The sequence below is a fragment of the Protopterus annectens genome, chromosome 13.part0 (assembly GCF_019279795.1).
Source record: "Protopterus annectens isolate FY-2018-M chromosome 13.part0, PAN1.0, whole genome shotgun sequence".
Classification (NCBI taxonomy): Eukaryota; Metazoa; Chordata; order Ceratodontiformes; family Protopteridae; genus Protopterus; species Protopterus annectens.
In genome coordinates this window covers 593,911,976-593,936,886 of record NC_056747.1, presented here as the reverse complement: position 1 = coordinate 593,936,886, position 24,911 = coordinate 593,911,976, and positions in this window count along the sequence as shown.

Below are 24,911 nucleotides of genomic sequence, written 5' to 3'. Positions count from 1 at the left end.
CTGACAGCATTCATATACCTCCCACACACCCTTTATTAGAAGCTTTCGAGAAGGCATGTGAGAGAGATTTTTTAGATTTTATTAAGCCTGGCCATAATAAAAGATGACACATTTTTTACAATTTAAGTAAACATGAATATAAAGCAATGATTGATTTACAGAATATATCCACATATTGTCATAAGACCAGCAGATAAAGGTGATGCAGTGTTAATTGTATACAAGGATATGTATTATGAAAAAATGGAAGCTATGTTAAGTGATCCCAATACTTATAAATGTTTGACCAATGAACAATTGAATAAGGTGATTAAAAATGTTCATAGTGATGTATATGATTTCTTGATGTGTAATATTACTGATAGCAATCTATACAAGTATTTTATAATTGAAACTCCATGTGTTCCTGGGTCTAGTACTATTCACTGAAAGCACATTTCACTAAGACACATTTGACTGTGCACAATTCACTGAAAGCTCAATTCACTGAAAACACATTTCACTGAAAGTTATATATGGCCTTTTCCCCCACTGTAGTGCAACCCTGGAATAAGTATATACACACACACACACACACACACACACACACACACACACACACACACACACATATATATATATATATATATATATATATATATATATATAGTAAGGGGGGTGGGGGGGCACCACCCCCACATTGGGGGTGTGAGGGGTGTAGCCCCCCACCTATTTTAAATATTTTGAACAATATACATGGATACTTGCAATTCCAAAAGTTACTCTTTTCTGAACATAATATATATCCAAACTATGTAGGGGGCTACGCTGCCCACAGCCCCCAATGTGGGGGGCACCCCCTTACTATATATACTAACTCCAGGGTCACACTACAGTGGGGAAAAGGCCATATATAACTTTCAGTGAAATTTGTTTCAGTGAATTGTGCTTTCAGTGATTTGTGCACAGTCATTTCACTTTCAGTGAATAGTCCTAGACCCGTGTTCTTGCGCTTAGGGGTCTTCCGAAGATACAGCAAGCTGTTTACAATCCCCCATTAAGACCGATTGTCTTTAGTAAGGGATGGTTAACTGAATCTCTATCCATTTACATAGAGAAACAATTTAGAAATACAGTAGATAATACTAACACCATTGATAGAGATACTCAGCATTTCTTAGATAGTTTATCAAGATATGTTTTTTTCTGACCATATTAAACCCACATAATTATTAGTGACATTGGATGTAACTTCTTTATTTACGGTCATTCTCAATGAAATTGGATTAGAATATGTCAGACTGTTTTTGACCAACAAAGGTGTCCCTAATGACAAGATAATAAGGTGTACTTTGTTATTGGAGATAAATCTTAAAAGCAACATATTTTCTTTCAAAGATAAATACTACCTATAAACCAAAGGAGTAGCAATGGGCACTTCTTGTGCTAACTCACATGCCAATTTAGTAATGACTTATTGGGAAGCCAATTTTATATTCAATAATGTCGCATTTGCCTAACATAGTCCATATTATAAAAGACTTCATAATACATTTTATTTATATTTTAACAGTATAATGTACATATCTTATTTTAATTTATTCAATATTTATGGTTTTATAATACTGTATCAATTTATTCTCAACTCTTAGAGTTTTAACTGTGGAAAACAGAAACTTATGTATATTTCCATGTTGGCATTGTTTCTTTAAAACTACTTCATTATTGAATGATAATTGAATGACTGGTACTTATTTTATGTATAAAATCTCTTGGATTTCATTCCTTGATTGTATCTGAGGAAGTCACAGTGTTGATGAAAACATATTTATTTTGGAATTTGCCTTCGTTAATTTGCCTTGTTGACAATAAAGCTGCTTTGGACTTTTTTCTGGATATTTATTGGTGGCCTGTTACCTCCGTACACTGGTTTTCTGTGGCTTGTTTTGTTTTACCAGTGTTTGGCTTTCTTTCTGCTTATTTGGTTATTATGGAAGCCTCCTCGGGGGAGCCCAGAACCACCGATATCCCTGAATCTTCTATTCGCTCAGAAGTGGGCAAAATGCGAAAGCTTACAGGTCAGCTTAGTCAACTCATTGACATACTCTTGCCCCTGGGAAATGGGCTACAATTTATCCTTTCTGGTCCTAACATTGTTCTTGGTGCTAAAGACAACATTACTGATCACACTCCTGGAGCTTCATCTGCCCATGGAACTCATTCTACTTCGAGTCGCGGAAGTATTACGCGTTCAACAGATTTTCAAAGAACGCCACATGCTCTGCGTTCTATCCACGGAGAGATGGCACAACCACCTGAGGCCAACCCAGTTCTTCATACACCGCCTTCTAGCTTTGATACATGGTACAAGGCAGTACCTACCTTTGAATTTCGGGAAAATCACCGCAACGCTTCCGAAACCAACAGAACTTTTGTGGACTCCATGGCGGCGCTTGAGACTTCATTATACAGGTACAGGGGGCTAATTCTTGACAACATGTATTTAAATGAATGTCTCAGGAAGTGCATAGTGCCTAAGGGGTTACGGGTATATAAATACCCAAACAATGTTGTTGCTGGCAGTGAATTTCATTCGGAACTAATATCAGCTTTTGACAAATGTGGTCTGGACATTGTACAAGCTATTATTCATCAAAACAAAAGAGACATTGTTTTGCTTAATAGTGACATTGAAATGTACAACCAAGCTATTGTTAGTGATTTATTATTTAATGTTGATACTCAAAAACAGAAATATTATAACATCAGAAAAGAGGTTGACCATAAATGTGATGATATTTTGAATAGAAAGTATAAAAAAACTTGATAGGGATATCAGAGAATATCATGATGGATGTCATTACCCTATACCTCCCAAAAACCACGATATGCTTCTAAACGTCCTAACCCTGTACCTATTACGGAACAAGGTTCAGGGCTAGATGAATTTGAAAAGGACAGGGGATATGAATACGAGACAGAATTCCTTCCTAGGAGATCAGAAAGAATACGCAATCAGTGCAATTCCAACAATGATAATCATTTTTCTCCGGTTCATCACCCTCACAGGGGGAGGGGGAGGGGGGGTCACTACAGGAATTTATACCAGATCAAACCTCTGTTGTGGCAACAAGAACATCAGGAACACAACTAGTCAACAGCCAGAATTAGAAGTTATGTGTTCACCAGAGAAGGTTATTATATTTACAATTAAAGCAGTCTGGATATTACTGATACTTTTTTTGATCTTTTCACCAAAGGGTTTAAATACATACCCCGGAAAAACAGCAACATTACCAGTGTCATTATGGAGCTGAAACTTTTTATTAGAAAGCTCAATTTAGAGAATTTGTTAGGGACAGGCAATCAGGCACACTCCACCTCCCTCCAGAGGCCCAGCAGATATAATCCACCCCTACATCCACAGCTTAGAAATTTAGAGAACAGGTTGAAATTGAAAATCAGAAATAATTTCAGAAACAGTGGCTTTCAAGTTAATTTGACTACACAAGAAAGTTCCTTGTTATATGAATTAGGTCATAACCTTAATATTAGGGTAATGGAGCCAGATAAGGGGGGAGGGCACAGTCATCATGGACAAGATTATATATGATGGCAAAATGCATGCTCTTTTGAATAATGATTTTCGATATACAGCTGTATCTCTTAATGAAATTAACATTGCCAATATGAAGATTAATATAGCTATTAAAGATCTTTTCGATCAAAATGTTATTGATTTTAGGACTTACATCTACTTGGATAATTCCTACCCTAGAGTGCCCTCCATTTTCGGGGTACCTAAGGTACACAAGGATACGCATGACCCCCCTCTCAGACCCATTGTAGCAGCGCAGGGTTCCAAGATCTCACCTCTTTCTAAATTTCTTGATTGGAAGTTTAAGAACCTCTGGCCTAAGGCCAACCACTTACTGAAAGACTCTTGGGAATTTTTGAGGAAAGTCACTCCAGATTTATTAGTTCATAATTTAAAATTTTTAACAATAGATGTAGTGGACTTGTTTTCTGTCATACCACACGAAACTGGACTTACATGGCTAGAGGAAGCTTTAACATCTTGCCCTAAGGCTAATGCCAATGACATTTTTCTTATTTTGGAATTAATGGAACTGGTCTTAAACAATAATTTCTTATATTTTTCAGGAGAATATTACAAACAAACTATGGGGGTGGCAATGGGGGCCAATTGTGCCCCTACATATGCCGACATAATTTTATCTGTCTGGGAAAGCAAATATGTATTCAATTGTGAATTCAAGGAATACTGGGTGGCCTACTATAGATTCCTGGATGACATTTGTATTTTCTGGACAGGTCCTGATCATACTATTTCTCAATTCATGGAATATTTGGCCTCCACCACCTCTTTTTTAACTTTCACTTATCAAATACAGGAAGGAAAGGTGGAGTACCTAGATGTTTCCCTTAACATTGAATCAGGAAAATTTAGATCTAACATCTATAGGAAACCCACCTTTTCCAAAAGTTATATTCATTTTAACAGCAGCCATCCACTATACCAAAAGAGAGGTATAGTGAAGGGACAACTAGTCAGATTATCCCGTATGACATCAGAGGAAGATGATTATAAATTAGAATGTCACAAGTTACTCCAGATGTTTCAAGAAAGGGGTTACCCTTACGAATTCATCTCTCATATTAAGGAAGAAGTGGATTTAGACAGAAGTGGTCGGTATAAGCCTCTTTTGGGTTCAGGGGATACATCTAGTATCAATGATACTACTGAACCTACATTTGATTTTAATAAAGCCTTTATTACCGAGTACAGTGCTAACTCGGGAGCCATCAGGAATATCATACAAAGTGAATGGGCTAACTTTAGAGACATTACAGATTTGGAAAATATCAGTAACAAAAGGGTCAGGACTGTATTCAAAAGGGGTAGAAATATAAAAAACCTGTTGGAACAGAACCCTCAGTTATATAATAATTCCAACAAACGTACAGGTACCTATAGATGTGGTTCTTGTACGCAATGTCAGTATGTAGTACACCATGACGAACTTTTCCTTGCAGCTAGAAACAAACTTATTAGGTCCACCAGGTTTTCCAACTGCAATAGTCAGGGGGTGGTTTATTTGGCCATTTGTTTGACATGCCCCGCTTTCTACGTGGGCAAAACGGAACGTACACTCAAAAGAAGGATATATGAGCATACATATGAGATACAAAAACACAATTTGAAGAACGCCCTTTACAGACATCTTATGGCATGCCCTACAGCCAAGTACCAGTTTTTTGTACTGGAAATTGTAGTCAAGGATCAGAGGGGTGGACCTTGGGAAATTAAACTAGAACACAGAGAAACCTATTGGCAGATTTTACTGGAGTCTTACACGGAGCCAGGCCTAAATGAATATATATCAATTAAACCATTGTTAAAGTTAAAAGCCTGCTGTATATAAAAAGACTTCATAATAAATTTTATTTATATTTTAACAGCATAATATATATATCTTATTTTAATTTATTCAGTATTTATGGTTTTATAATACTGTATCAAGTTATTCTCAACTCTTAGAGTTTTAACTATGGAAAACATAAACTTATGTATATTTCCATGTGGGCATTGTTTCTTTAAAACTACTTCATTATTGAATGATAATTGAATGATTGGTACTTATTTTATGTATAAAATCTCTTGGATTTCATTCCTTGATTGTATCTGAGGAAGTCACAGTGTTGATGAAAACGTATTTATTTTGGAATTTGCCTTCGTTAATTTGCCTTGTTGACAATAAAGCTGCTTTGGACTTTTTTCTGGATATTTATTGGTGGCCTGTTACCTCCGTACACTGGTTTTCTGTGGCCATATTATAAAAGGTTTGTGGACGATATTTTTCTAATATGGGATACACCAATAGCTAGTCTTGAAGCCTTTTTAGTATTTATTAATACAGCCACAGATTTTATAAAATTTTCAGGGAATTGGTTTTAAGAAAAGATAGAGTTCCTTGATGTTTTCACCCAGAAGTAAGAGGACAATGCAAAAAGAGATGTTCCAAAAAACATGCAGGAGAAACAATTTGCTGCCCTGAGATAGCATGCACCCTCCTCATGTATACAGAAATATAGTTCAGGGACAGGGACATAGGATCTCTAGGCTAACCAGCTTAGACATTACATGTTATACCACCCTGAGGACATTAGAAACTGAATTTTTACATAGAGGTTATAAGAAAGATGAATGTATTTGTTTGCGAGACAAAGGATTCATAGATAGGAGGAATAGAGGGAGACCATTTTTTTTAGAAATAGAATGAACACTGAAACAGTTCATACTACAAATAAAGTAAACTTGTTTCAAGGAAGCAGAGTTACCATTCCCTTTTCCAATAACAGAGTGATACAAGAGATAATCAACAAGAAATGAGAGATCTTGATGGCAGATGAAAAGATCACCAGTATTGTAGGAATAAAACCTAGATATGCATATAAAAATACCAAATCCCTGAAAAGATTACAGCAATAATAGCGTTCAATCCATGAGAAAGGGAGCTTTTACATGCAGACATTGCAACCATTGTGCATACATGGCCAATAGCAATATATATATATATCCAGTGACTCAAAGAACAAATGAATTTTCACATTATCCTGACTGTAAAACTCGCAATCTAATATATTTAGCAAATGGGGCAAAATGCTCAACATTTTCTATAGAAAAGACCAACAGAACTTTAAGAGAGTGAGTAAGGGAACACGTATATGCAATAAATAGGGACGATGAAAGTAATGCCTTGGTAAAACGTGTTTTAAGCCATGATCTCTCCCAGAAATTTGTATCATTAGTTGTAGAGCTAGTTAATAAGAGTATTAGACTTGGTAACTTTAAGAACCATACTGAAAAATTAGAAAGTAAATGGATTATCAGATTACAAGCAGATAACGCTTGTGGACTGAATGATAGAATCCCCTTGAAACCTTTTCTTATAGATGCGTCCTTGACACATTAAACTAGCTATGCTTGAATATATTTTTAAGATATTCATTGAGATGCTTAATTCTTATGTTCGTTTTAATCACTTGTTTAATTCACGTGTTTTATGATAAATGTTTTCACCATTGTCGCTATATATATATTTATCCATTCTATTTCATGCACAACTTATTTAAAGTTATATAGTATTTTATTTGCTCCCCTTTTTCTTAGACACCAGAGATTACTTAGCACTTGCTGCCATCTACTGATGATTAGCGATTATTGCACCTTCATGATTTTAGTTTGATTTCTCATAAGTAAAATTGTTTACTGAGTATATATTTTAACACACATATTCTTAAGTATGTTTTTAAGGAGATGCTTCTATGCATTAATTCATGATTAGGAGGAGAAATGTTTGTCTGATTTTAAGAATAGTAAAACCTTTGTGAATAGTGCACCTTTAAATTTGTTAATTAATGCAGGAACATGATTGGTTGATGATGGATACAAAGAGACTGAATGTAAAGTATTTAAATTGGTGACTCTACTGTTTTTAAATATGTCTGAAGAAGTATTCTAGTTTGAATGCAAAAGCGCTTACATGATTTGTTTTTTAGAGCAATAGTGTTGTCAGTTCATACCGTGGTGTCACCTCAAGAGTTGTTTGTTTTTGGACTCTTCCACATGTCCTCTATGCTAGAGAGTGAAGCTACCTTTGTACATGAATCATACTCCTGCAATCAGATGTATACCACCTTCTCTCTCCCACCCACCCAATCAGCTTCCCCCCAAAAAGATGGAACCAGGTGACCGTTACCTGATGGTGGGGAATCTTACATTACTCATACAAATATTGCAGAGAAATGAGACTATTTCCTCAGCATATAACAATGGTACTACTATTTTGGGAATGAACAACTGGTTTGAGTCAAATGGAACTCCAGATATTAACATCCCTTTGCCTCACACAGTATACAATAGCAACAACACATGGCACCAGTGAGTACCTTAGTTTATCACAGTCCTATACTTAGTGAAGTGCTACAACCTAAATTAGATTTTAACATGCAACCTTCATATGACATTTCTCTGAATGACAAGCTGGAGAAATTGGACTATAAACTACTTAAGGTTCATAGGTTAGTACCAGGCTAAGTGCCCTTGTGGGCCATTTTAAGGCTAACCAATTACCCCCATGTCAGAATCTAACCCTGTACCTTGTGTTTGTAAGGCAGACAACTTAGCCATTATGCCAATCTCCTACCCCCTTAAATACAAGAATATCCAGCTTGAAAATGTTTATTTTATGGAATGTATTTGTACTCACTGAGTGCCGAAAGGCTTCTGTTCATTAGTGTATCCTACAGGTCTCGAACAGGATTCCCCACTTCAGAGTGATATACTAACAATGTTTGACTGACACGGCATTGAATATATGCAATTGCTAATTAAATACAACAGAAAATTGATTGACCAACTTACTGCAGACCTCACTATGCTTGATAATTTAATCAAGCATGATTTGCAAATGAGCATATGAAATTCAAATACTTTCATATTTTTAAGATCATCAAGTAACAAATTTTAAGGATCAAGGTAAGGGAAGCAAAAGAATTAGATGGGGATGAGGCTGACTATAAGAATGGTTGAGCTTAACTGAGTACCCCTTCCTCCCAATTATGGGGTAAATGGACTTTTCGGAAAAAAAGCTAATGTGGACTAACTATAATGTGACTAATAATTCTAATAATATTCAACAGCCTTGTCATGTCATTCAAAATTAAATGAACACAACATTAGGAGAATTTAGCAACTCTTTAGATTTTCCACAGTTATGGAGATTGGAACGATTACAGGAAAAGAACAGAGTGAACCAACAGCAGGAATATCAATCCTCCACACCCACCCAGAGGAACCAATGGCAAAAAACAACAACAGAGGAATCAATGGCATAACCAGAGAGTGAACAACTCCCCTTTTTATAACCAATCAGGAAGGGGCCAGTAAGGCCAGAAGTAGGCTCAGATCTAGCATTTATGAATGAACTGAATGAGCAGACTTATAAATGTAACATCAAAACGAACGCAGAAGGGGTCTTTAAAGTTTATAATTTTACTGACTTTGACATTGCTCCTGAATTGATTAATTTATGTGCAAAAGGTATGACATTTGTATTTCTAACTGGAACAAGGCTCAGTTTTGACCTTTTTATTGGTTAACTGGTTAATTTGTTTAAATCAATTTCCTTTATTGCCATTCTTATATTTAAGTGTATATCTGTTTCTCATGTGTCAAATTGACCTAAACAGAATTTAAATATCTTTAGCATACTCTGGTTACAGGTTTTGCTGCATCCAGATCTGTTTGTGTGATTCCTGTGTATCCTGCTACATCATCTTGTGTTGGCCAGGGCCTGCCTGCACTTAGTGGGTGTAAGTGAACTGTTTGGAAATGGTCTGGCATAGGGTGTTGAGCTAAGAGCTCAGGGACAAGGGTTGATTGGTCAATTACAGTGTTTCTTTTTTACTTTAGTTTTTGTGTATTTTAAACTCAGCATTTGCTTGGGTTTGTGCTTGTTTGCCTGTTGTGCACAGACACTGTGCTGTTTCAACCCTTTGCGAGATATCTCAGTTGCATTTTTTCCCTTACCAGCACTCCTGTGTAAGTGAGGCCCTCGCATGCAGCTACTGTATTGATTTTATCCAGCCCTACTCACAGCTATAGCTACTCTCCTCAGATAGTACCCACTCTACTATCGCTGACCTCTCTTCCACAGATTCTGATAATCATGGATAGACAATTTCCTATGGTTTCTCCTGCTAGTCTGGTTGATATGGGCATCCTGAGACAGTGTAGCAACTGCCTTACGTACACAGACAACCCTCTACTACCACCACCTAGGAACACAATATGTGAGATACACAATTACATTAAGAACCTAGAATCCTTGCTGTCTCAGTCACAAGCCAGTACATCTGACACAAAGTTGTCGGCACAAACAATACGAACACTGTATCTCTACCACCACCCACATCTATACAGCACACTCCTACATATATGGGGGTTCTCAACAAAAGCATACCTAAACAAAAGATACCTCTGAAGCAAAAACACACACACATTACAACACACAGCACCAAGCATTACATATATGACACAGGTGTGTGTGTCTCTCAGCCTCTAAGGCCCAGACACAAACCCAACATACTAGTCATAGGAGACTATCGTGAGACACACAGATGTGCCCCTCACCAGGCTAGACAAGGAGAAAGCCACAGTAAGTTGCTTGTCAGGTGCTAGAATCCACCATATCATGCACACACTCAAGTGTCTTAACAGGTTCTGTTATGACTCTGTCATAGTCCATTTTTCCATGAATGACTTAAGATGTACCTCTCTGGACAATATGAAGAGAGACATGATTGAGCTTGCTGAATGTGTGTCCCAGGCAGGTATGTCCCTAGGCTTAAGCAGCACCACCACCCAGAATGATGTTTCAATACAAACAGAAAATTATTGACTTTTTCAATTGGCTTAGTTTATGGTGTCATTCCATGAGGATCCAGTACCTGACAGCCTGGGAGAACATGATTGACAGACCACAATGCTTTGCCAGAGATGGCCTTCATCTGTCTCACTTGGGCTTCAGGCTTCTGGCAAAGGCTCTTGCCTCTCCCATAGTGCCTTTTTTAGGCAAAGTCATGACCACAAAATTACCAACATGAAAAATTATTCTAAACGAAATTTAAAGGTCATGCTGCTAAAAGCTAAGAGTCTTAGCATGTAACTGCACTGCTTGCAAGGATTCCTTGCCCTGGAAGATGCTGACATTTGTGCAGTCACTGACACCTGATTCAAAGCTGTAGAGAACACCCTGGTCTTACCAGGTTACTCATCCTACCATACTTTCAGACCCCAAATGGAGGGCTACAAAGCCAAAGGAGGTGGAGTTTCAATATTTATCAAAAACATGCACACCTCCAGGCCGGTCAAATGGTATGGCCCAGTAGAGAGACTCCAAGTACAGTTAACTGTTGACAAAACACCTGTTCAAATCATAGCTAGCTACAGACCCCCAAACCATGACTCAGGATGCTCACTCCACCTATCTAGACTTATTTGAATCCATCAAGATTCAGCCCTCTACCCTGATCCTCAGTGACTTTAACTACCCAAACATACAGAGGAAGACCTATTCTAGCCCAAATATGAATGCCCATACATTTAATTAGCTGGTTGACACCCCTAAGAGGTGAAAATATTCTGGACCTGGTCCAAACCAACATGAGTAGCCAGTGTAGCACCCTTACAGTCGCATCCTCCTTGGTAAGATCTGACTATAAAGTGATCATTTTTTAAGTCACCATCTCCCCTGACCCCTTTTGTCAGGGTCAAACAAAAAAAGTTTTTCAAAGCTGACTACAATCTCCTCAGAGCAGGTACAACCAGCCTCACAGCCACTGTCCCTTCAGTTGGAACTAGCACCAATGTCCAAGCCTATACTAAAAAAACTACATGAGCACCTACATAGCTGTATAGACTCAGCAATACCTGACAGGACCAAATCATCTTCCTCAAGGAAAAGTAAAACCTGTCTGCTGGACAGCAGCAATAAAACTATAATAAAAGGGAAAAAAATGCTGTCCAGGGCCAAGAAGGAGCAGGTGCAAAATTGGAAGCAACCTCTCCTTTGTCTGAACAAGCAAATAAGGTCACTGGTGGAAGCCTGTAAGGCTAAGTTTGAGTCCAAACTGGCCATGTCCACTAAGGAAAATCACAAGGCCTTCTTCACATATGTCCACAGTCTCAAAGATAACACCCAAATCTGTTCGGAACTGGTGGTCAATAACACCACATACGCAAATGCCATAGATATAGACAACCTGCTGGCAGACAGGTTCAGTGAAAAGTTCACCACCCTGTCCCCCCCATCAGTAAACCAGGATATTCTCAGCACTTGCCCTCCTCTCCTCTCATCATCAGGGATCAGGTCTTTAATGCCCTCTCAAAGGCAAAAAAAAAAAAAAGTCTTTTTGGGACCCGATAACATCCCTAGCTGTATCCTACATGAGCTCAGCCATGAACTCTCTGCTCCATTAGGCACCCTATTCAACCAAAGCCTGAGCACCAGCTTCATCGCCTGATCTGTAAGGCCATGGAATGCATCATGGACCATGCCGATCAGCTGTACAGATTTTTGCAGAATGTCCAGATTTTTTACTCAAATTTTTGGTCTGTTCTCAAAAAATTTGTGTTTTTTCTGGATTTTGTGGCAAAGCGAGGACTGAATTCACTAAATAATGACAAGCATTTGAGTTTCAAACTTCATATCATTCAGAAAATGTATGGTAACACAAGATTCCAACAACTTTCTAAATTGATAAGAGAAATATTTAAAATGTGTCCCTATTTTGAGGGCTTTGTCTCCCTATTACTTTTGGTTTTATCCAGATTTTTTGTGCTAAGAGGTTGAGAGGTATGTCATGGACCTTATAAAATCAGGATGTTGGCAACCTCCAAATGCTTGACCCCACAGTTTGTTTTTTGTCAAAGGGAGATCATATGCCTGTTAAACTTGGTTGACTTGTTCAAAATAGTTAACAAAGCCTTCAGCACTATTTCCTACTCAGGCATAATAGATAAACTCTCCCAGCTTCTTAAAATGAAGTCAAGCATGGTGAATTTTAATTTATGTCTATATTAATACAGTCTTGCCAACCAGGTCCCAAGGCTCGAACAAAGCAGGACAAGAAGTGCGGAGATAAGAGCAAAATTATCTCCAAATCAGCACCACCAGTAAAAAACTGCACCGATATAAAAAACACAGGTTTAATTCCAGAAATGAATATGTCCACAGTACAGGTTTAGCGCTTTCATCTACATCAGGTAGACTTCATCAGAACCAATAGTAACCAGTTACATCATCTTATTTATACCAGTTTTGGCGCCAAAAATGCATGAAATAAGAAGATACAATACATGTAAATGATTAATACTATGTAACACTATAACACTATAAAGTATGTGCTTGTTCACCCTACAAATGTAAGAAATACATCTACGAAATAATGTATTTGAAATATCAGAACTAGTAGTATAAACTAGTAATACCTAAATGGGATCACTAACCTAGCTAAAAAATGTATGTGTATATTGGCTGAAAAATATGCACAATCACTTCTAAAATTCACATGAAAGATGTGTATAGGAAGTGAGTGATTTTAAGTCAAGGGTAATAAAAATTGTGACAAATCATGTAGACCTAATAATAGTGTAATAGCCACAACAGAAGGTAAAGGATGGGGTCTAACCACGGTCCAAAAGGGAAGGGAAGGGAAGAGCACCCGAAAGCAATTGACAGGTGATAGAAGGAACGTATGCGTCATTATGTTTAACCCCTTCTCTAATTTGGTCAAGGAGATTCTCAATAGACATTGGGATATTTTTTTGAGTTCTGAAGACATTGTCTCAGTTTTGGGGACACACCCCACTAGTGTGTACAAGACTTCGCTTAACATCAAGAGGATTGTTGAGGGGGGAAAGAGAAAGGACTTGGGAAAATCTAAAGATGAACACACCCACAAATGTGGTAGCTGCAGGTACTGTCAACACATCAATGAGAGTAACATCATCAAACTAAACAACAAAAATAGAAGTACATGTTATGGTAAGAAGGGGAATTGCAATTCTATGCGGGTGGTTTACTTAGCTGTTTGTTCAAGCTGTCAAGGATATTACATTGGAAAAACAGAAAGGAAGCTGAAAACCCGCATATATGAGCATTTATACAAAATAAAAAAGGCTGATATGAACAATGCTTTAAGCAAACACATTAGTGAAAAGGGTTCCCACCACAGCTTCACATTTTTAATAATTGATCAGATAGGGGTGAATGATTATGGAGGCAATTGGAAGGTAGGATTGTCATGCCTTGAGTCCAAATGGCAGATTTTGTGTGATGCAGTCTCCTGGCCAGGTTTAAACGAAAGTATTAGTATTAAACCTTTTTTACTTTTGGACCGTGGTTAGACCCCATCCTTTACCTTCTGTTGTGGCTATTACACTATTATTAGGTCTACATGATTTGTCACAATTTTTATTACCCTTGACTTAAAATCACTCACTTCCTATACACATCTTTCATGTGAATTTTAGAAGTGATTGTGCATATTTTTCAGCCAATATACACATACATTTTTTAGCTAGGTTAGTGATCCCATTTAGGTATTACTAGTTTATACTACTAGTTCTGATATTTCAAATACATTATTTCGTAGATGTATTTCTTACATTTGTAGGGTGAACAAGCACATACTTTATAGTGTTATAGTGTTACATAGTATTAATCATTTACATGTATTGTATCGTCTTATTTCATGCATTTTTGGCGCCAAAACTGGTATAAATAAGATGATGTAACTGGTTACTATTGGTTCTGATGAAGTCTACCTGATGTAGATGAAAGCGCTAAACCTGTACTGTGGACATATTCATTTGTGGAATTAAACCTGTGTTTTTTATATCGATGCAGTTTTTTACTGGTGGTGCTGATTTGGAGATAATTTTGCTCTTATCTCCGCACTTCTTGTCCTGCTTTGTTCGAGCCTTGGGACCCGGTTGGCAAGACTGTGTTATCGGTTGGTTCTGTACATTGTTCCTGAGATGTCTATATTAATGTTAAGGGACTATTATGTTTTGTAGTTTATATTTTACTAAGACATTGATGATTTGATAGAAAACTGTAACATATACATTTAACCTAACAGTTATTTGTATTTATAAAAATTGGGGGGTGGGCTATTGCTTTAAATTGGATACTTTTTGGCATTTTTTGAGGTTACATGACTATTAACCCTTCATAAAAGAGGTGGGCATTCATTGTATTTTATCTGAAGAAGTGTTGTATACTTTTAAAGATGAAAGTGCTAACCATTAAACTGTTTTGAGAGCTATGCAGCCATTTTCTCTTGGATCTTGTACATTTTTCCTAGTATGATTTCTTGGATACAAGAGGCTTGTATGAGGTGGAGCAAGATCAACTGCAAGGACTGAGTGCTCCATGATAAGACCATTCTAAGGCATGATGGTCATCTACAGCAGATATTCGCTATGATCAAGAAAATCAAAGGGGAAAGGGGTTACCATCTTTTAAGAGGCAATTTTGAATCAAGTGAGCATTAGCAGTTTGAATATCAGGAAACCACAGCCTAAAATCTAGCATATGGTGGCCAAAATCAAGACAGTTTATTGGTCAAAATTTTGTATTGACCATTCACATATGAAATACAAAGTGCAATATGTGCATTTTACATGGGTAAGAAAAGTAACAGCTTGAACAAATTGCAGGTCCTCCATGACTTGAAGGAATTTATTAGCAAAATGTACTGATTCATCATCAGCCGAGTGGATAAAACTCCCCAAGACCAACTATAGGGCGGACCAAGCATGAGACCAATGAAACAAATCAGCACATTCTTGAAGGAATAGTCTTCCTCCTTGTGCCCATTTTGCAATCAAGGGATAATTTCAGTCTTTTGGGAATATATTAAATTCCATTTCATGATGGAAAGAAGGTGAATTGCCTCACTACTGATGTAACCCTGCTTAAGACAATGAATAATTCAGGACCACAGCATGATAATGGTTGAACAAATTTTGTGCAGATAATTTTTAGATTATGGAATAAACTCCCTTTGGATAAAAGAAAATCTGAAAAAATCTTCTGATTTTTTAAAAACAAGCTAAATAAATGTTTTTGCTTGAATGTGTATAATCATTAGTTAACGCAAACTGCATTCTTGGATGACTTTCAGGCATACTCTCAAACTCTTGCAGCAAGAAATCTAGTCAAAGCCATAAATAATGGGGGGGGGGCAAAGGTCCAAAAATAGGGACAATTTTTTAATATTGCTCTTACAAACTTAAAAAAGCTTCTAGAGTAAAAGGTTTTCCTTTAGCATGAATTTTCTGAAGGGTGTGAAGTCTAATGATAGACATGTCTATTATTATTTTATGACTTCAGTCTTTAATGACTCACCAATAATTCACCAGAAAAAACACAATTTTATGGAATAATGGATGAAAAATATGAGGCAAAAATCTGGACATTCTGCAAAAATCTGTACAGTTGAAAGGTATGCCTTCAACCCTAAATGCTGTATAATAACCCATGAATTTAAATGGGCAGAAATCTACCTCCAACTACGTCTTTAAAATGCATCATCAGTTAGAAGAAACATCAGCAATTAAAGCAGTCCTGTTATACCCCAATATTATACTGTACGATACGCTTATATGGGCTATTCAGCTCATTTTTCCAGAAACAGAAATTTGGAGTATCATAGTTACAATACTAGACATAACGCTAACCGTCATCAACCATCAGGAAATGTAAGCCCTTAACTCTCCTGGTTTCGTACAGTTTCTAAAAGCCTGTTCTGTATAACAACGCATATGCAAAATCCATGGCAAATGTGACAAAGCTACAGAAGCATACCTCTCAACTATCCAGAGTTTCACAGAACATCCAGATTTTGTCTCATGTTTTTAGTCTGTTCCTCATAAAATTTGTTGTATTCTCAATTTTGTAGAAAATCAGTGAGGTGTGAATTCATTAAATGATAGAAAGTGACTAGAATAAAAGGCATTGTGTTATACATTTTCTGAAAGATATATATAGTCTGAAACTAAAATGCCTAAGTTTATTAGAGCAATATTTAAAATCTGTCCCTATTTTTGGGGCTTTGTCCAGATTGTTTATGCTAAGAAGTTGAGAGGTATGCACAAAAGGAAGGCATTAAAAACAAACATGAATGACCAGCTGTCTCTGATGTCTAAAATTTCCCTAAATGAATTACTGCAAATGCTAAAGGTTAAATTATTTCTGAATATATTGTGTATAGTATGTGTGTGTGTAGACAAAGCATTCTCTCAGACAAGATTGCAGAGTTTTGCCATCAGTGCTAAAGAACATTAAATTTACCAAACTTCTGCATGATTATTTTCCTAGTGAGATTTTAATATGACCCAGGGAATCAAAAGGACAGCATTAATATAAAAATAGTTACAATGCTGCATGGTAGAGTTCAACTGTTGTCCAAAAATCAATGCAAGAAAATACAAATGGACTACAAAAACTGAGACAATTACTACACTGATTAAAGAGTGTTTAACCACAGATACAAAAATTGGGGAAGAGAAGATTCATCTTGCTTTCTGAGTATGTTTGCAAGTTCCTAGAATTTCCTTTTTAGTAACTATGGATTTAAATATCCTGATTTCACATCCATTGCTCCTTTTTAGTAACAATGGATGTGAAATCAAAATATTCAATAATCCCAAATAAAGTTCTGTCTTCCTTCGTGGTCACACTAGGAGGGATAGAGTTGGGTAGGCATTTGAGAGTTTGGACATGTGCATATGTTGGTAAGTTCATGTGGGTGAATAGGTGAGCATTTTCTTGACTATAAGCAAATGTAGGGAGCTTGTTTGTTGACAGTTGAATTTGTGTATGTGAATATCTGGGAGTGTGTATATGTTTGAAAAAAAAAGAGCAGAGGTTGTCTTTGCCAATATGATGCATGAATTGACAGGGAAAACACTATTGCAAGCAAGTCTGACAGATTTATTGTTAGAGCATACAAGTCAGTTATATGCTAATGAGCAGATAAAGAGGTCCTTCTCATTATGGCCATTGCTGTCCCTGATTCACTTTTTATCGCTGTCACAAACTGGCCTTCCTGTAATTTACATGAATGTTGAAGATTTTTTTCTGAATCCTATGAATGTTGTGAACATTTCTCCAGTGACAGTATTAACACTTCTTCTTTTGGCTTTTCCCGGTTAGGTGTTGCCACAGTGGATCACCTGTACGCTCATGACTGGCAGTGGGGTTTTATGGAGTCGAGTTGCTAGCCCGGCGCCCATCCTTCCACAGAAGGCACACACACACACACACACACACACACACACACACACACACACACACACACACACACACACACACACACACCTAGGGCCAATTTATAGTGTGCAATCCACCTACTGCATGTATTTGGGATGTGGGAGGAAACCGGAGCACCCGGAGGAAACACATGTGACCACAGGGAGGACATGCAGACGCCGCACAGAAGGCACCCCAGCCAAGGTTCAGACAGAGAACCTCTTGCTGTGAGGCAGCAACGCTAACCTCTGCACCACCGCGGCTGCCCCTCAGTATTAAAATTAACACTGAATGAAAATAATTATGCTTCAATCAAAAGTGAACAAAATGCATAATTTTGAATAGAATGCATCTAGAACTGAATATAAATAGTAGAAATACATTACAAGAGGAAAGATTTATACACCCCACTAACTGAAGGACGGGACTGGTGTAAGACACAATAGTTTAGCATATGAATTTAGGATAATTTTAGATTATTTAGTTGGCCATGGGGAAATCAGAATGTAAAAACAAGAGTTACTAGAACATTTTCAAGAGCAAATGAAACATTATGAGAGAGACTGGGGGTTGTATCATACTTTATTTACCAAAAAGATAGTAATTTTATAAAATGTGTTATACATTTCAAAAAAATTGTAAGGACTATAAATATAACAGGCACACTTGCATTGGCTTTTATAGGGCATGCAAATTCATTTCTAATACTGCATATTATCTACATGAGGAAAAAGAAAATAATGAAGGGCAAAACATCACTACACATGTAATTCAGAAAACACTATATACGCTAGCACTTACAATTAGAGCTCACTTATATGTACTAGACACAGAATTGTCTTCCCATATAGTAGATTACTGAGGAAAGTGAGAGAAGAGGGGACTTTGAAGTGTGTTAGGTAAAAAAGAAAGAAAATGGCAGTTATGAAGGATTCCATTTCAGTCAAAATATTTTGCCAAAATCACTTTAAGTGAACCTCAAAATATATTTTTTTTTGTTTTTTTTTTTTAATTTTTTTCAAGGGACAGGCCCTCCTGCACACCCATGTGAAAAAGTGTAGTCATCTGGGTACATTGAAAGTTGTTAGACTGCTTTTGAAATTGTGTTAACTTAACCTGGGGGTTTCTGCTTGCATTATAATCTGTGCTGGTCACATTTTTTAATCATTCTGCTCATCTTCCGAGTGGTTGGCTGCTGAGACTCACCTGCATAAATCAACTGACAAAAGCTGATTTAAGTATACTTGTCTCTGCACTTATTTAAGACTAGAAATTTGTATATAATTGTTATATAAAATATAATACAGGGAGATAATACTCCCTGTCTCTAGCTGCAGTTAGTCCCCCCCCCCATTCTTGTTGTGATGTTAATCTTGGTGGCTTTGGAATTGCCTGCCCCTGCTGTAAATCTGTTTTTGGACACTCCTACTGGGCCCATCTCATTTCTTCACTCAACTGAGTACAGTGAGATCATATTTTGATTTCAGACACTCCTACCAGTCCCATCTCCTCTGCTGTGTACAGAGAGAGAGCACTTGGGAAGGACATCCCCTATACCATTTTAATCTGCTCTGTTCCCTCCCTCTCCACAAAACAAAATGCTTATAGTTTCTTGAGCTGCTCATACATAACTGTCTTCTACCTTAATTTGCTGTTCTGTGTCCTTTTTTACGTGTTCAAGTGCTCTTATTTGATTTTTCATTTGTTTTTGTCATTTTTAACTTATCTGCATTTATTTAAACTGTATTTGCCTTAATATTGCTATCAAGTGTGCTAGCTTGTACTGCATTTAAAGTGTTTTTGCTACTGTCATTAGCTCATTTTTTCTAATACAGAGAGAACTTTTTGAGAAAGTCAACCCACTAAACTAATATATATATATATATATATATATATATATATATATAAATTCCAAGCTTGGTTTCTGCCTTTCCTGTAAGTAGTCTAATCCAGATACAGATTTGCTGTATCCAGGACTGTTTGTAAGCTTCTGTGTCCCCAAGACTTTCTGTGTTGGAGGGAAGCCTTCTAGCTTATCAGTGGGAGTGGTAAGCACTAGGTAGCTATCTACAAGATCCAGATCCAGATTCTTAGTTTTAGCACTTGAATTTTCTTATCCGTGCTCAACACTTCTTCAGAACTTGTTGTAAGCAGTAAATAAACTGTAAATTACTACAGCACTCATCCTTCCTCAATACCTAGAGGAAAAAAGTTTTGGTACTTACTTTCCTCACTTGCTTAGAGAAAAACAGCTCTTGTACTCACTTTCCTCACTTTAGTGGAAAATATTTTTTTTTATTCAGGCATGTCCAAGGGTCAGCTCCCAGTGTTCTCTCCTATCTGATGAATCTGGGCATCTTGGGGCAATGTAGCAATTGCCTCATGTACACAGACAACCCACTCCTCCTACCACCCAACACTACAACCTGTGAGAGAAGCACTTATCTAGCCAAACTGGAGGTAAAGCTATCTCCAACAAGACTGAACTTGATAGTCAAGAGGAGAAGGTAAACACTTGCACCACACCACACTCATCACATAGTCCCACTAAACCTACACCACCAAAATCCACAAATAGAAACACAAAAACAGTCGTGGAGGCTCTCAATAATAATCTGCTCAAGCAACAGAGACCTCCAAAGCAGAAACGCAAACAACCTCCCACCACCAACACAACCCAAATGACACATAGCCCACAGACTCAGTGTGCCACTCAACCATAGTCCATAAGGCAAAACAACGTACCCAACACACTAGTCATAGGTGACTCTATAGTCAGGCACACTGATGTCCCACTCACCAGGCTAAACAAGGAGAAGATCACTGTCTGCTGCCTGTCGGGTGCCAGGATCCACCACATAACCCACATACTCAGGTCACTCCACAACAAGTACAAATATGACTCTGTGATTGTCCATGTTGGTGTCAACGACCCGAGACATACCTCCCTGGACTACATGAAAAGAGACATGGAAGAACTCTCTGATCTTGTAGCCCAGGCAGGTATGACTCTAGCCTTGAGTAGCATCCTGCCATCACCCAGAATGATACCGCATTACAAGGACAAAATGATTGACTTCAACAATTGGCTAAGCTTCTGGTTTCAGTCTAAGGGGATCCTGTATCTGTCTGCCTGGGTCGACAGACCACAATGCTTTGCCAGAGATGGCCTGCACCTGTCACCCCGCGGATTCTGGATACTGGCAAAGGCTCTTGCCACCCCTATAGTGCTTTTTTTTAGGCAAGGTTCAAATGACAAATTCACCATCATAACAGAAACAGGAAAGCAAAAACTGAGGGTAATGCTACTCAATGCTTGAAGTCTAAATCTCAAAATGCACTCACTCGAGGCACTCCTTAAAAGAGAGAAAATCGATGTCTGTGCAGTGACTGAGACCTGGTTCAAGGCTCCAGAGAGCACCCATGCATTACCAGGCTATAACTCATACCACACTTTTCGGCCATCTAACCTGGACCGGAACACCAAAGGCGGAGGTGTGTCCATATTCATTAAGGATATCCACACCTCCAGGCTAGTTGCTCAGCATAATGCAGCCGAGGTTATCCAAGTGCAACTAACTCTGGGCAAAACTGCAATTCAAATTGTAGCTTGCTACAGATCCTCCATCATGCCCCAGGATTCCCACTCCTCTTTTCTTGATATACTGGAAAATATTAGGGTTCAACCAAACACCCTAATATTGGGCGATTTCAACTACCCCACCATTAAATGGGAAAACTACTCATGTACCAACACCTTTGCTCAGCGCTTTCTTGAATTCATAAATTCCAGTGCCCTGGATCAACTTATCCACACCTCCACCAGAAGCAACAATATCCTAGACCTAGTCATTACCAACATGAGTGACCAGTGTTCCACACCTGAAGTCAACTCCTCTTTGGTCAGATCAGACCATAAAATAATCACCTTAGATATCCACATCCTGTCCCCACCCCTCCCCCCCCCCCCATTAAGGAAACCATGGTAAAAAATTTCTCCAAAGCCAACTTCATGCTTCTTAAGACAGAAGTGGTGAACTTCATGACACCCATGCAGATGGACAATACAGTTATGACTGCTGAATCCTACACAAATGCACTCTATAAGCACTTACACGAGTTCATGGATCGTGCTATCCCAAACAGAACCAAGACGCTATCCTCCAAAAAAAAAGGAAGCCAGTATGGTGGGCCCCTGCCAAAAACAAACTCTACAACAGAAGGAAAAAACTGTTGCAAAAGAGAGTAAAATCCCATGAGTGGAGGAGCTCCCTGGTCAGCCTCAGCAAGAAGCTGAGATCTCTTATAAGATCCTCCAAAGCTAGCTATGACAACAAGATTGCCACTGATTCTAAGGACAACCACAAAGCATTCTATAGCTATGTCTCTGAAGTACAGGCCAACACAGAAGGCCTCTGGCTAATGAAGTTTGCAGATGACTGCAAACTAGGAGCTATAGTCGAGTCCCCAAATGATGTGGACATCCTACAGAAGGGGCTCACTGAGACAGATGCCTGGTGTCAGAGCCATGGCTTCAAGCTCAATGCCAAAAATTGCACTGTTATCCCCTTTGGTAAAAACTCTGCACCCATGAACTACCACATAGGTGGCAGTCTTCTTAACACCGAATGTGTGATAAGAGACCTTGGGACCCAGGTGGACAGTAGTCTCTCCTTCGATAATCACATTGCCACAGTAGTCAGGAAATCCTTCTACATGGCACACCTAATCACAAAAGGGTTCTCCTCCAGGAAAAAAAAGGTAATTGTTCCCCTCTACTCGACACTCATTAGACCCATTATAGAGTACAATGCCCCTTTTGGAATGTACCTCACAAGACACCTGTAGCAGCGGGAAAGGCCACAGAAGTACCTCACAAAGAGAATTACTGGCCTCAAACAGATGCCCTACACATATCGTCTCAAAAAACTCCAGCTTTACTCTGTAGCATATCGCCTACTCTGAGGTGATCTCTGCCTAACATATAAAGCTATGTCAAACCCAGAGCTGTTGGACATGCTACACCTAAAGAAATCCCAATTCTTCCAAGCTACACACTAGGGAACTAAACCTTGTCACCACAATAAACAGGACTTGCTGGAGGGATAGATTCTTGTCCCAGAGACGTCCCATACTCTGGAACAAGCTACCCATCTATGTCAAGCAAAGTTCCTCATTAACACTCTTCAGGAAAAAATCTTGATGAGGGGATAGGAAATAGGAAATACACCCTGGGGGATCACTTCTGTGGCTCTGCTTGACAGTGGCACAGGAAATTAACTTTCTTGGGTTGGCATAAGCCAGGGAACTTTGTTGGCTAGGCTTACTTAGGCCCTTTTGCCAATTGCCTAGTACCTACCTATGACTCTATCTATGAACCTATGTATGGGAAACCCTCCACCCCCAAATTTAAATATATTAACTCTGGGGTCATACTTCAGTGGAGAAAATGGAATTCTCTGATACTGAAAGTGATTTCTGGTGAAATATTTTCATTGAAACCGGATTCAGAAAAAGTGGTGTGAAGAGCATGACATATTCATGTTATGAACAGGTGCCAACATCTCACTAGGACAAAATTAATTAGCTAGTGTAAAACCTGTACTGAAATGTAGAAATCTTAAGTAACAGGATAATTATTAACACAATGTTGTAATGCAAATGTCTTAATTTTTTATTTATTTATTGTATTTTATTTTACATTTGTTGACTGGGCTAGTCTAGCTGGATACATGTCCTTTTTCAGTAGAGGCCCAGGGAGATAAGCTCCAAAGTTAAGTAAAATTTGCATAAAAACAGCAGATACAAATACAATACATAAAACAAGTCTACAATAATTAAAAGTTCAATACTTAAAAAGCATATTTCTATAAATTACTACACGAGAGGATTAACAATATTTGGATAGAGAAAAGATATAAAAAATAAGACTTATGTTTAAGAAATAAGTATAGAGGCAAAGGAAAGTTTAGAATTGGCACAAGTGTAGGAGAATACAAGGGTTCAGAGTTATTGAGGCATATGGGGTAGAAAGAAGAAAGAGAATGAAGGAAATAGATGAAAGAAGAAAGAACAAGCAAAGCACTAGCTAGTGTACAGGTGACTTCTGAGAAGTTTAGTTACAAAGAGGTCATAGCAGGGAAGATAGGGGTAGACCAAGGAGCAGAAAAAGGGGGATGAACTATGGTTCAGTCTGGTTTCGAACAGGGACAGAGCCAGAGTAGTTGCTGATGTTCTTTAAGTGTTTCTTGAACAGAGATGTTGAGTGAGATGTGAGTGTAATAGGAAGGTTATTCCAGATTTTGCCCACAATATTGGTAAATAGCGAGTCCCCCGCTTTATTGTTAGATTTGATATTAGAAATTAGTAGCTTGTTTGTAGAGCGAAGTGTTGAAAGATTTTTATATGGGGTGATCAGGTTAGTGAGGATTGGGGTGTTATTTGGGTGATGAATTTTGTGTGTGATCACAAGTTGATTATACAGTAGTTAGTTTTGTAGCTCTGACCATCCTAGTTGTTTGAGGTTGTGGCAGTGGTGGGTTCTGAAAGGGTTCCCTGTGGCAAATCTGGCTATGTTGTTATAGCTAGTTTCTAGTTTGTTTATGTTGTATTTTGATAGGTTGGTGTATATAGCAGAAGCATAGAAAAGGGTAGAAATGAGGTGAGTTTGGGCAATAGAGGTTCTCGCTAGTGGTGTGAGGTAGGGTCTGACTCTATACAGGGAGCCTAGATTTTAATTAACAGTTTGGATGGTGTTATTGATATGGTCATCGTAGCTGAGTTTATTATCTATGGTTATGCCCAGGAGATGTGTGTTAGTATTGTTTCAAACACAAGTTTTTTTAAACACCTTTATTAAATTGTCATTTAAGTTATCCATCTATCCATCCTCATCTCCTTTTTCCATTTCCCAGTTATGTTTTCTGTTAATGTGTCTATTAACATTACTTCATTAATATATACTTTATACATGACACGTGTTCCTTCCTTACAAACTCTCATTTAGAGCAACATTATATAACT